The sequence below is a fragment of the Delphinus delphis genome, chromosome 15 (genome assembly GCF_949987515.2).
Source record: "Delphinus delphis chromosome 15, mDelDel1.2, whole genome shotgun sequence".
NCBI classification, from domain to species: domain Eukaryota; kingdom Metazoa; phylum Chordata; class Mammalia; order Artiodactyla; family Delphinidae; genus Delphinus; species Delphinus delphis.
Genome location: NC_082697.1, coordinates 31,492,060 through 31,503,106, shown reverse-complemented (window position 1 = coordinate 31,503,106; position 11,047 = coordinate 31,492,060). Strand labels below are relative to the sequence as shown.

General features: G+C 40.9%; 1 pseudogene; it reads left to right on the top strand.

Moving 5' to 3' along the window:
- The first annotated feature begins 5,044 nt into the window (after positions 1 to 5,044).
- LOC132437627 (small ribosomal subunit protein uS10-like) lies at positions 5,045 to 10,693 on the top strand (annotated as a pseudogene).
- The last annotated feature ends 354 nt before the right edge of the window (positions 10,694 to 11,047 follow it).

Sequence of the window (11,047 nt, the reverse complement as noted above, 5' to 3'; positions counted from 1 at the left end):
TCTTATCTCATTTACATTTATTTTATAACCTATGAAAATATTACCAAACCAAGCTAATTTTGTTGTTGTTATTGACAAACTCTGTAACAGAAATATCATGAACGTATTGACATTCAGGATACCTAGGTAAATAAAAGTAAAACACGTCTATATTGATTAAACCAATAAGCTTAAACTAGCTTAAGCTAGCATACCAGATGTTGATTTAATATTGTATTTCCTAGATCAGGTGAACCTGAAATTTATTCTGGCCGGGTTCTTTCATATTTAGAAATGTTTAGTTTGTAAGTGCTTACTTTTAAGTCAATTAAATAGAGCTCTTTTATACATTTAATTTTGATAATATTTTCCAGAGGTACAGACATCACATATAATGTACACACAGCCATATAAACAGACAAAACTAGAGATCTCGTAGCTTCACTTTAAAAACTTTTTTATGGGGAATTCCCAGGTGGTCCAATGTTTAGGACTCTGCTCTTTCACTGCCTGGGGCCGGGGTTCAGTCCCTGGTTGGGGAACTAAGATCCCGCAAGCTATGTGACATGGCTAAAAAATAAATAAATGAATTTTAAAAATAAAAACTTAGTTATGAATCAGGTATTACAATTTAAACTTACTATTTTATAAATAACAGTTGGAATAAATTAAATTTGCTTGCTCAGATGACTAAGACTTTACTGTTTGTGGAAAAGACTTTTCTGATTTGTATTTGTCCTTGATAAACCCTTAAGGAGAATATGAATTAGATTTTGGTTGAGGGAGCCTTTCTACTGGTTTGAGTTTAAAATGCCACCTTTTCCGTTTTTTCCCATTGGTTTCAGGTTCTACCTGATTGAGCTAATTCGGTTCAGTCTCAGGTCACTGTGGGCTGTATTTACATTTCTGATTTGTAGAGATTTGCAAGACAAAGACAGTTGCTTTTAATTCCCCAGAGAGCTGGTCTGTCACATAAATGATATTAAAAGATTGATTTGCCCAAATGTATTTTCTTTAAACCCCACATTTGTTTATTTATTTATTTTTGACTGTGTTGGGTCTTCGTTTCTGTGCGAGGGCTTTCTCTAGTTGTGGCAAGCGGGGGCCACTCTTCATCGCGGTGCTCGGGCCTCTCACTATCGGGGCCTCTCTTGTTTCGGAGCACAGGCTCCAGACGCGCAGGCTCAGTAGTTGTGGCTCACGGGCCTAGTTGCTCCACGGCATGTGGGATCTTCCCGGACCAGGGCTCGAACCCGTGTCCCCTGCATTAGCAGGCAGATTCTCAACCCCTGCACACCAGGGAAGCCCCAAATGTATTTTCTTTAATTTGTTTTTCTATATCAGTGAGAAGATTTCCAACTAAACTGAAATTTCAGAGCTCTGTGTTTTAGCACTTTAGGGTGGGTTTAATTTATCATGCCTTCAAAAACTTGTATAAGGCATTCAACAAAGGCTCTCTTTCTGAGTATACAAGTTAGACCCAGAGCAAAATCTCTATTTTTTTTTTTTTTTTTTTTTGCTGTACGCGGGCCTCTCACTGTTGTGGCCCCTCCCATTGCAGAGCACAGGCTCCAGATGCGCAGGCTCAGCAGCCATGGCTCACGGGCCCAGGTGCTCCACGCCATGTGGGATCTTCCCGGACCGGGGCACGGAACCTGTGTCCCCTGCATCGTCAGGCGGACTCTCAACCACTGAGCCACCAGGGAAGCCCAAAATCTCTATTATTATTAGCCCCCGAATATTAGCTCTCGGCTTTACTTTATCTTATATGGGCTCAGGTAACCCTATTGGTTTTCTTTAGTATGTTTAATTAATATTTCCCTAGGGGAAGATTCATATGCCCTCTTTTATAATACCAAGCAGGGGAAGCATTCTCCAGTGAAACATGTCTATCCCACAATATAATTAAGCAAAAGTGATGTAACAATCTTGTCGTGGTCTGAACGCAGGTTGGAAAATAATTTCCAGACATAAGGCAGAATGTAAAGGAGATAGAACTTATTAGAGGGAAGGGTCACTGCCAGAACAGCAGGCCAACTTCCTTGTAGTCTGGGAGAGTTGAGCCTGAACATGTGCTATTGATCAGTTTTTGTAGGCGTTGCCCAGGTGGGCTCAGGAATTTCCTAACCTTGGCAACATGGTGGGGAGGGTGATTAAGAGTCCAGTAGGGGGTGTAACGCTGAAACTTTTTAAGGCAGGGACGTCCTTTGTCCTTGATGCACCATTGTCCTTGGAGCATCACCTATCTTATATAAAGCCCATTTAAATATACCAATTTTTATAAATTTTCATCTCAATTTTATCAACTTTTATACTTTTAACGTTAGTTTCCATTCAGATCCAATCAACAAGTGTTGGTCTTACAAGGAGTCCTAGAAGCCTTTCTTTTTATCCTGACCTTTTCATCTATTTTTGTATAAAAGTTTCTGGAGGGGTTGAGCCAAGGTACCCTGGCCCTTTTGTCAATCCTTTAACTTGATTAATTGGCCTAAATATCGCCCCAAGTAATTGTTGATCAGGTATCTCTGTAATTTTTTTCCCAGCCTTTTAAATATATATATAACTGGGGTAAATAAAGAAGACTTGTTTGGAGCCCTTTATTGTTGGGGGTCAATAGGGGGGTCCCTTTGGCCCATCCAACCTTAGGTAGTATTGTATCAAACCTTTGATTTAATCCCATTAACATCTGTTTTATTTATCCCATTTTAAAATAACCATTTAAAGATTTCTTTATCCATTTGAAATAAGTCCCTTTAAAATTTCTACCTTGTTGGGAAAAAGTGTCTATACTTTCCCTTCAGTTTTTTTTCCTTATTTTCCTTTTAATCAACCTAATTAACATTAATTATTCTAATGTTTTTATTAGCATCTGTAAGATCTGCTGAGGAGAAGAGGAGAACACAAATAAGTCTTCCCAAACTGGTTTTTCTTGCTTGTTTTAAACTAAGGGAGTTCTTAAGTTAACCATTTTATATATATATAAATTTAATATAATTTGATTAATTTTCCTCACAGGTACCAATAAAATAGCTGTTTATAATGAGAGGTCTATAGAAATTTACCAATTTAAAGTTTTTTCAGTTTGAAGGATCCATCATTTGGCTATTAATGAGATATATCTTAATAGTGATTCAAACCAATGAGACACAAGAGGGTTCCCCACAAGAGAGTGTTAAGGATGCTGCCTAAACAAGATCCGGAAAGATTACTCCAAAAAATACTTTAAGAAAGTAAAGGTCTTTGTTGTACAGGCTGACACAATGAAGGTTAAGATGGCAAAAAGCCCCTGAGAGTTGGTACAGTCACACAAAAGACTACTCAGAATCCCAGTCTATTCAGTTGGCTGCCAAATGTATACCATATGTGTACCAGTTTCATGGCAGAGACCAAATTCTCAAAATACACACAGGCTCATGCACACACACACACAACTCCGAAGATCAGGTAGAACATTTACATGTCAAAGACACAGGAAGAGAAATGCAAGTTCCCCCTAGAAGGGCTTTGTTTCTCTAAGGTCAGAATTCTGAAAAGATGTTTTATCAAGACAGTTTTTTCTAACTTAGCTGTGTACACTATAAAATAGCCCCATTTTAGTCATTTTCAGGGCAAAATTTTCTTTAGTTCCCAATTAAGCAAGTACTTGTAAGTGTAAGTTTTGTATGTACATAAACCTTTCCAGGGTATTGGAGGCTGGCAATATGTTGTCCCTTTTTCTTTTGTTTTGAAAGCCTTGCTCCCCATTCTGAGGTTGGTTTGTTGAAATAAAATCAAAATCACTTGTGAGAATAATGTGATGCGCCAATGTGCTGCTTGTGAGCTTAACTGCTCTACATTTTACCCCAGAGTCATTTCAGCTCCTCTATGTGTCTTGGGTTCTTCCTCTGTTATTATAAGACCACCATGGGTGCCCAGATCATGGAATGGCCAGTTCTTATTCATGTCCCTGGCAGAGCAAGCTTTAATTAAAATGAATGGGTTTCCCTATAGGGACTGCAGCATGGTATGAGGACTTGCTTCCACCACTTTTGCGAGTTTCTCAATTACCTGAGGAAGCAATTGCTGGCTGAGAGGAGATGTCCCCTTCTTCAGAGCTGAAAGCTCTCATACGATTTCAGTTTTATTTCAGCAAACTCTATTAAGGTAGCCAATTCAAAGAAAAATGACGGGTCAGTCTTCCCCCTAATTACCCAGTCCAACCTATTCAGTGTTCTTTTAAATGACCAAAGTCTTCCCAGTCTTTCACCTGAGGATAAAACCACCATGTTTAAACTGAGCAAAATCTTTCTCAGTGTCTTTCACAGAGGATAGCCCAGGTACTTCTTCTTGAAACTAAATTTCAAGGACAACCTACTCCTCCAGAGAGGAGTTTAACACGACTGAATAAAATTTAGGATTATCAACCAATAATGGGAGATCCATGAACCAGGATAGACTCACCCAAATATGCCTGGACTCTCCGAGGAGGTAGACAGGACCAAGAGACTTCTGCTTGTACCAGGCTCCAGATCCTCGTAGAGTTCAGGCAAAGGAGGGAGATCTGCTCTGGGTCCCTTTGTGGTTGCCAAAATTGTTGACTGAAAAAAATACACAACCTAAAAGTTGAGAATTATGTTGTATAAGGAGGATTTTCTGAGAACTAAAGCTTGGAAAACAGTCTCTCAGATCACTCTGAGGGACTGGGCTGAAGACGTAAGGGAAGAGCCAGGATATATAGGAGTTTTGCAACAAAAACCAGGTAGTCAGGATATCAAAAGATTACTGTTAAGTAAAGAAAACCAGACATCTCAAGTTAATGAATTTAGTGCTTTTCTATGCTGGGAAGATATGAGTCTGGGCTCATTGAAATCATTCCTTTAATATGCACCTTAGCTATCTAGGGCCAATATCCTGTTCTCTCCATCCTGAATACCCTCAGGGTGCACAGTTGAAGGTGGCTGCAGTGGCTGAGGGATTGGCAGCAGGCAACCTCTTTGTCTCCATCCTGAATTTCCTTAGAGCTCACTGTCAGTAGTGGCTGTAGTGGCTGATGTCTTGATGAACACAGTATCCTTTGTTTGCGGATATGGCAGGTAACATTTCTCATCTACTGCTGCACCCCACAGGCCAGCAAGCTCTATAGTTTCCCAGCCTCAAGACCTAAGAAAGAGCCCACAGTCAGCAACAGAGACATCAGTGGTTTATTAGATAGGGGATCTTACATGTCCAAAGCAAGATCCCGAGCAACAGCCTACTGTATATGGCAGATGGCAGGCAGGACATGGCCACAGCCCTTGCTATGGGAGTGGGTGTATTACCAGTTATAGGGGGAATTGATTTCAGGTTGGCTCTTTGGTTACCAGGAAAAACAGCAGAAGGGCACGTTCCTCAGAGCCTCTTTGATAAACTTGCAGGGTAGAGCCATTCTGATCTAAAGATTAGAACAATCACTAGGTAGGGTGGGATGAGAGAGTATGGGGGTTAGGGGGTGGGGGGCTGGGTTGTGGGGAACAAGCATATATACAGTTACTGATTAGGCTCTATGGTTAAGAGGGAAGGTCAGTCAGGTGAGTAGGGTGTAGGTCAAGCAGGGGCTGGTCAAGGAGGGGTGTAGAGAGAGCAAGAGAACTGCCATCTTGCATGGTTTCCAGGAAAACAAAAGTGTGAGAGGATTTCTTAACCATTGTCGTTTTCTAGGAGCTCAGGTAAAGTTCAACATTGTTCTTCCTTATCCCTGCCCGCCCCATTCACAGTTCCCATTGCTTAGAGCAGCAGATTTGTGCTGGATGTTAAGAAATCTGTCCCTTCATTAATAGCCTCTCAGGGGTGTGAGGCTGCTTAGACCTTTTTACATTATGTGAGGAGAATTGACATCTCCTGGGGGTTTGTTTGAAAGGTCCAGCTTCCAGGCTCAACTGTGAGCCACTAGTGGGGATGGAAGCGTAGGCCTTCAACCTCAGCAGCTTCACTTCTGCAGGCTTCTGCTGCCCTCAGCTCTGTGCCTCTGAGGGTGAGGAGTTGGTTGCCCAGGTAACTTGGCCCTCAGGTGATCAATTCACCCCAGCATGGCTGCAGGTGCTTGACCATCTTCCCCTTTCCATGCTCCTACTTAACTGTACTTAGTTGCTAAGTCAGTGTTTAGTAGGGCTGGGTTGGTGTTTAAGGTGAGGGTTTTGGCCATTTTGGTGAGTTACTCAGTTCTCCTGGGTCTCTCCCATGTAAAATGTTGTTAAACTTTTGTTCGATTTTCTCCTGTTAATCTGTCCCATGTCAGCTTAATTCTTAGACCAGCCAGAAGAACCTAGAAGGGTAGAGGAAAATTTTTTCTTCCCTGACAGGATAAATGTACCTCCCAGGTAATTCTAATGGGCACCCAGGGGTGAGACCCAATGCTCTCAGTGTTCACTGAGAACAGTGCTTCTCAAGCTGCAGTGTGCCTAGAGGATCTCGTCCAAATGCAGATTCTCATCAGCAGGCCTGGGGTGGGGCCTGGCATTTCTATCAGGTTCCCAGAGGGTACCAGTGCTATGGTTTTGGGAATCACACTTAAAAGTAGTGAAGTCTAGAACAGAACAATGGCTCCACAGCAGAATCCCAGGGGAGCTTTAAAAGTTACCAATGGCTAGGCCCCATCCCTCATTCTGAAGTAATTGTGTGGAGCGAGGCTCAGGCACTAGGAATTTTAAATGCTCCTTTAGGTGATTCCAATGTGCAGCCAGGGTTGAGAACTGCTGATTTAAAATGATGGGATGCAGTGCTTTTAATAGTGTTGATATCATTCCATGCCTTACCTCCCTTGCTGCTGTCTTTTTGCTCCAAACTGAGCCTTCGAAATGCCCCATTTGAGGTTCCAGGATAATCTATGGAAACCAGAAGTCCCTAAACCACCTTTGTGCATCCCTTATTCCTCCTTCTTCCCAGAAGTGTTCATCAGTGAGTCCCTCCTCATTAGTCTGGACAGGGACAAGGTATTAAAGCACTCCCTGAGATAAAGTTTTTGAGAATGATGTGCCATCCTGATAGAGGTTTGAGTGGTGGATAGGTGCAGAGTCGAAGTCTTCTGTCATCCTACCATCTCCACTGTGGGCTGCAGCACATTTGGGGGCTTGCTTCTCACTTTCTCCCCTCCGCCCAACTCAGAGCAGGGGCCTGTATAGCTCTACCTGACCTCCTCTTGGTCCAGGAGTCCTATCCATGGCATCTGGACCCACTTCAGTGATGCTGACTGGCACTGGCCCAGTGCCACATGCTGCTCAGCTGGATACTCCCTGGGGTGGTGGGGTCCACCTCTCTGCTGGTCTAACCTTGAATCACACATTTTTAGTCATTTAGCCTCTGACCTGGTCAACAATTCCAGAGCCAATATAGCCTATCAGATGAGTAACCCTACCCTCAGGCCTCAGATTCTCCCCTATCCCTCTCACTGCATAAGGAATCCAACCAAATTTTGAGATAGGATTACCAACTCTGCTTTACCACTAGCCCCTGCTTCCCAATCCTTGTCACCTCTCCCAGAGTCTCCAATTATTTCTAGGACTGTCTTAATACATAAAAGCTACTCAAAGCAAAATTTGTTGGAAATCAATTTTATTCATTAAAGTATACAATTAGGGCACTTCTAGTGATGGAGGAAAATCAAACAATAATGGGATACATTGCACTGAAAAGGGGGTTTTCTCTGCTGAAGCCATTATTGGAATGAGTGCCATTAATTTTATAAAAAAAGGTATCATATGCAGAAAGGCTCTAACAACCACTTTAGGTGATTTGGAGCCTTTACTGGTTATGAAGTGTGGAAACTGAGGATGGAGAGGCCTGTTGCAGTGTGCCCATTCCCAGACCTGGAATGGGAGAGATCTTTGAAGCTGCACTTATCAGGTGGCTTTGATCCTCCCAGTCCTAGAGATAAAGACAAGATGAGGGAGATATTAATATTATTATTTATACTTATGTAACTTACATTTGGGGACTCTTTTGTAAATTGCTTAAGGCACTACTGATTTATATGTAATTTCACTTCTCGTAGCATCACTTCTGGGTGGAGGATAAAGGCTTTAGGTAGTTCCAAGAGTGCTCATTAAGCCAAGTCTAATGGGAACAAATGTTCCCTTTACAGTTTGGCTTTTATGGGAAATTACATCTTTAGTAGAAACTTGTGTGCTTTAGTGACCTAGGATGGTGGTTTTTGAAAGATTTCCCTGTTGAAAACACATATGGAGAATGTATTGGAGTGAGTCACAGGCAGCTTGGAAAAGTGGTGGCCTGGATTATGGTTTTGACAGAGGGTCTCCACTAGGAAAAAAGGTGATTCAAATATAAAATATATCATCATTATTATTTTTTTAATAAGTTTATTTATTTATTTTTGGCTGCTTTGGGTCTTCGTTGCAGTGCACGGGCTTCTCATTGCAGTGGCTTCTCTTGCTGTGGAGCACGGGCTCTAGGCACACGGGCTTCAGTAGTTGTGGCACGTGGGCTCTAGAGCTCAGGCTCAGTAGTTGTGGTGCACGGGCTTAGTTGCTCCGTGGCCTGTGGGATCTTCCCGGACCAGTGCTCGAACCCGTGTCCCCTGCATTGGCAGGCGGACACTCAACCACTGTGCCACCAGGGAAGCCTTGATGCCTTTTTTTTAAAGAAAAAAAGAAACAAAACACTTTTTATTTTTGAAATACCTACAAATTCACTAGAAGTTTCAAAGAAATTTACACAGAGATTCCAAGTGGCCTTTACCCAGCTTCCTCCAAAAATAACAGAGTTATAGTACAATATCAAAACCAGAAAATTGACAGTGGCACAAAACACAGAATGTATTCAGATTTCACCAGTTATATATGCACTCCTTAGAACGTGTTTGTGTATAGCTCTAAGTAATTTGATCACATGTGTAACCTCAAGATACTCAACTTACACCACCACTTCAACACTCCCTCATGATAATTCTTTATAGCGCCACCCACACATACCCTAATTCCCATCTCTAACCCTTGGCTACCACTACTTTCTTCTCCATTTCTATAATTATGCCATATATATATGATATTGGCTTTCTTCATTCAGCATAATTTTCCTTAGTATTCATCCAAATTTTTGTGTATATCAGTAATTAATTCCTTTTTATTGCTGAGTCATATTCCATGGTATGAATGTGTCAAAGGTTTTTAACCATTCACCCTTTGAAGGACATCTGAGTAGTTTCTGGTTTGGACAATAAATACAAATAAAACTGCTACAAATATTTGTGTGCAAGTTTCTGTCTGAAAATACATTTTTGTTTCTTTGGGATGATATATGCCTAAGACACAATTGCTAATCATAAGGTAATCCCATTTTTCAGTATTTATTTATTTATTTATTTTTTCGGCTGCACCACATGGCTTGCAGGAATCTCAGTTCCCTGACCAGTGATTGAACCAGGGCCACAGCAGTGAAAGCCTGGGGTTCTAACCACTAGGTGACCAGGGAACTCCCCTGTTTTTCAGTTTTAAGAGGAAATTCCAAATTATTTTCTAGGTTGACTGCACCATTTAACAGCCTCACCAACAGTGTATGAGTGATTCAGTTTCTCTGCATCCTCACTAATATTTAGTATCACTGTTTTTTATTTTAGCCATTCTGATAGGTATATAGTGATACCTCACTGTGGTTTTAATTTGCATTTCTCTAATGCCATATGATGCTGAATATTGTTTCATATACTTACTTGCAACAGAATCTCCTTCAGTAAAGTGTTAATGTCTTTTGCCCATTTTCTAATTTGATTGTTTGCTTTTTTATTGTTGATTTTTGAGAATTCTTTATATATTCTATATACTAGCTCTTTGTCAGATATGTAGTTTGTAAATATTTTTCTCTCTTTTCATCTGCTGCGCAGGGAGTTTTACAGAACAAAATTTTAAATTTTTTATAAGATCTAATGTATCAATTTTTGCTTTATGGATTTCCTTTTAAGGTTTGTGCTTTTGGTGTCAAGCCCAAGGACTTGACTTTTGGCCTAGTCCCAAGTCCCAAAGATTTTCTCCTGCTCTTTTCTAGAAAAAATATATAAATGGAGGTTTATTTTTTTGCCAATAGATTTTCAATTCCTTCAGCACCATTTATTGAAAATGAATACATTGGATTCCTTTTGCTACTTTGCTAAAAATTAGGCATATTTATGTAGATTTATTTCTGTGTTGTCCACTATTTTCCATTGATCTATGTATCTACCACTCCACCAATCCCACAGTCTTAATTACTATAGCTTCTTTCTCAAAATTATTTTGTGTATTAAAAAAAAAAAAAGCAGCGCTTTGAGGAAGATGCGGTCACCGCTGCAGTGGAGCCCGGGGACTCCCGCTTCTGCACCTGACTCACCACTGTTTGCTCTCACCCAGGAGCAAGTCAGTCAGAAAGCTGCACCGCAGTCATAGCCTAGCGGAAAGACTTCCCTGGAGCCAGAGGTAGCGATTCACCGGATTAGAATCACCCTCACCAGCTGCAACACGAAGTCTTTGGAGAAGGTATGTGATGACCTAATCAGAGGCGAGAAGGAAAAGAATCTCAGAATGAAAGGACTGTTTTGTACGCCTACCAAGACTCTGAAAATAACTACCAGGAAAACTCCTTGTCATGAAGGTTCCAAATGAGGATCCACAAGTGACTCATTGACCTGCACAGTCCTTCTGAGATTAAGCAGATCATTTCCATCAGTATTGAGCCAGGAGTCAAGGTTGAAGTCACCATTGCCGATGCTTAAATCAACATTTTTAATAAATTGATAATCGGTTGTTAAAAAAAGAAAGCAAAATAAGCCCAAAACAAACAATAAGAAGAAAAAATAAAAAGCAGAAATAGATTGGAAAAAAGAAAACAATAGAGAAAATAAGTGAAATAAAAAGCTGGCTCTTTGCACACAAATGACCACAGGCACATGAAAATTTGCCCAACAGCGTTAATTATTAGAGACATGCATTCAAAACTGCAATGAGGTATCACCTTACACTGGTCAGAATGGCCATCACCAAAAGACTACAAACTATAAATGTTGGAAAGGGTGTGGACAAAAGGGAACTATCCTACACTGTTGGTGGGACTGTTAAGTTTGTACAGC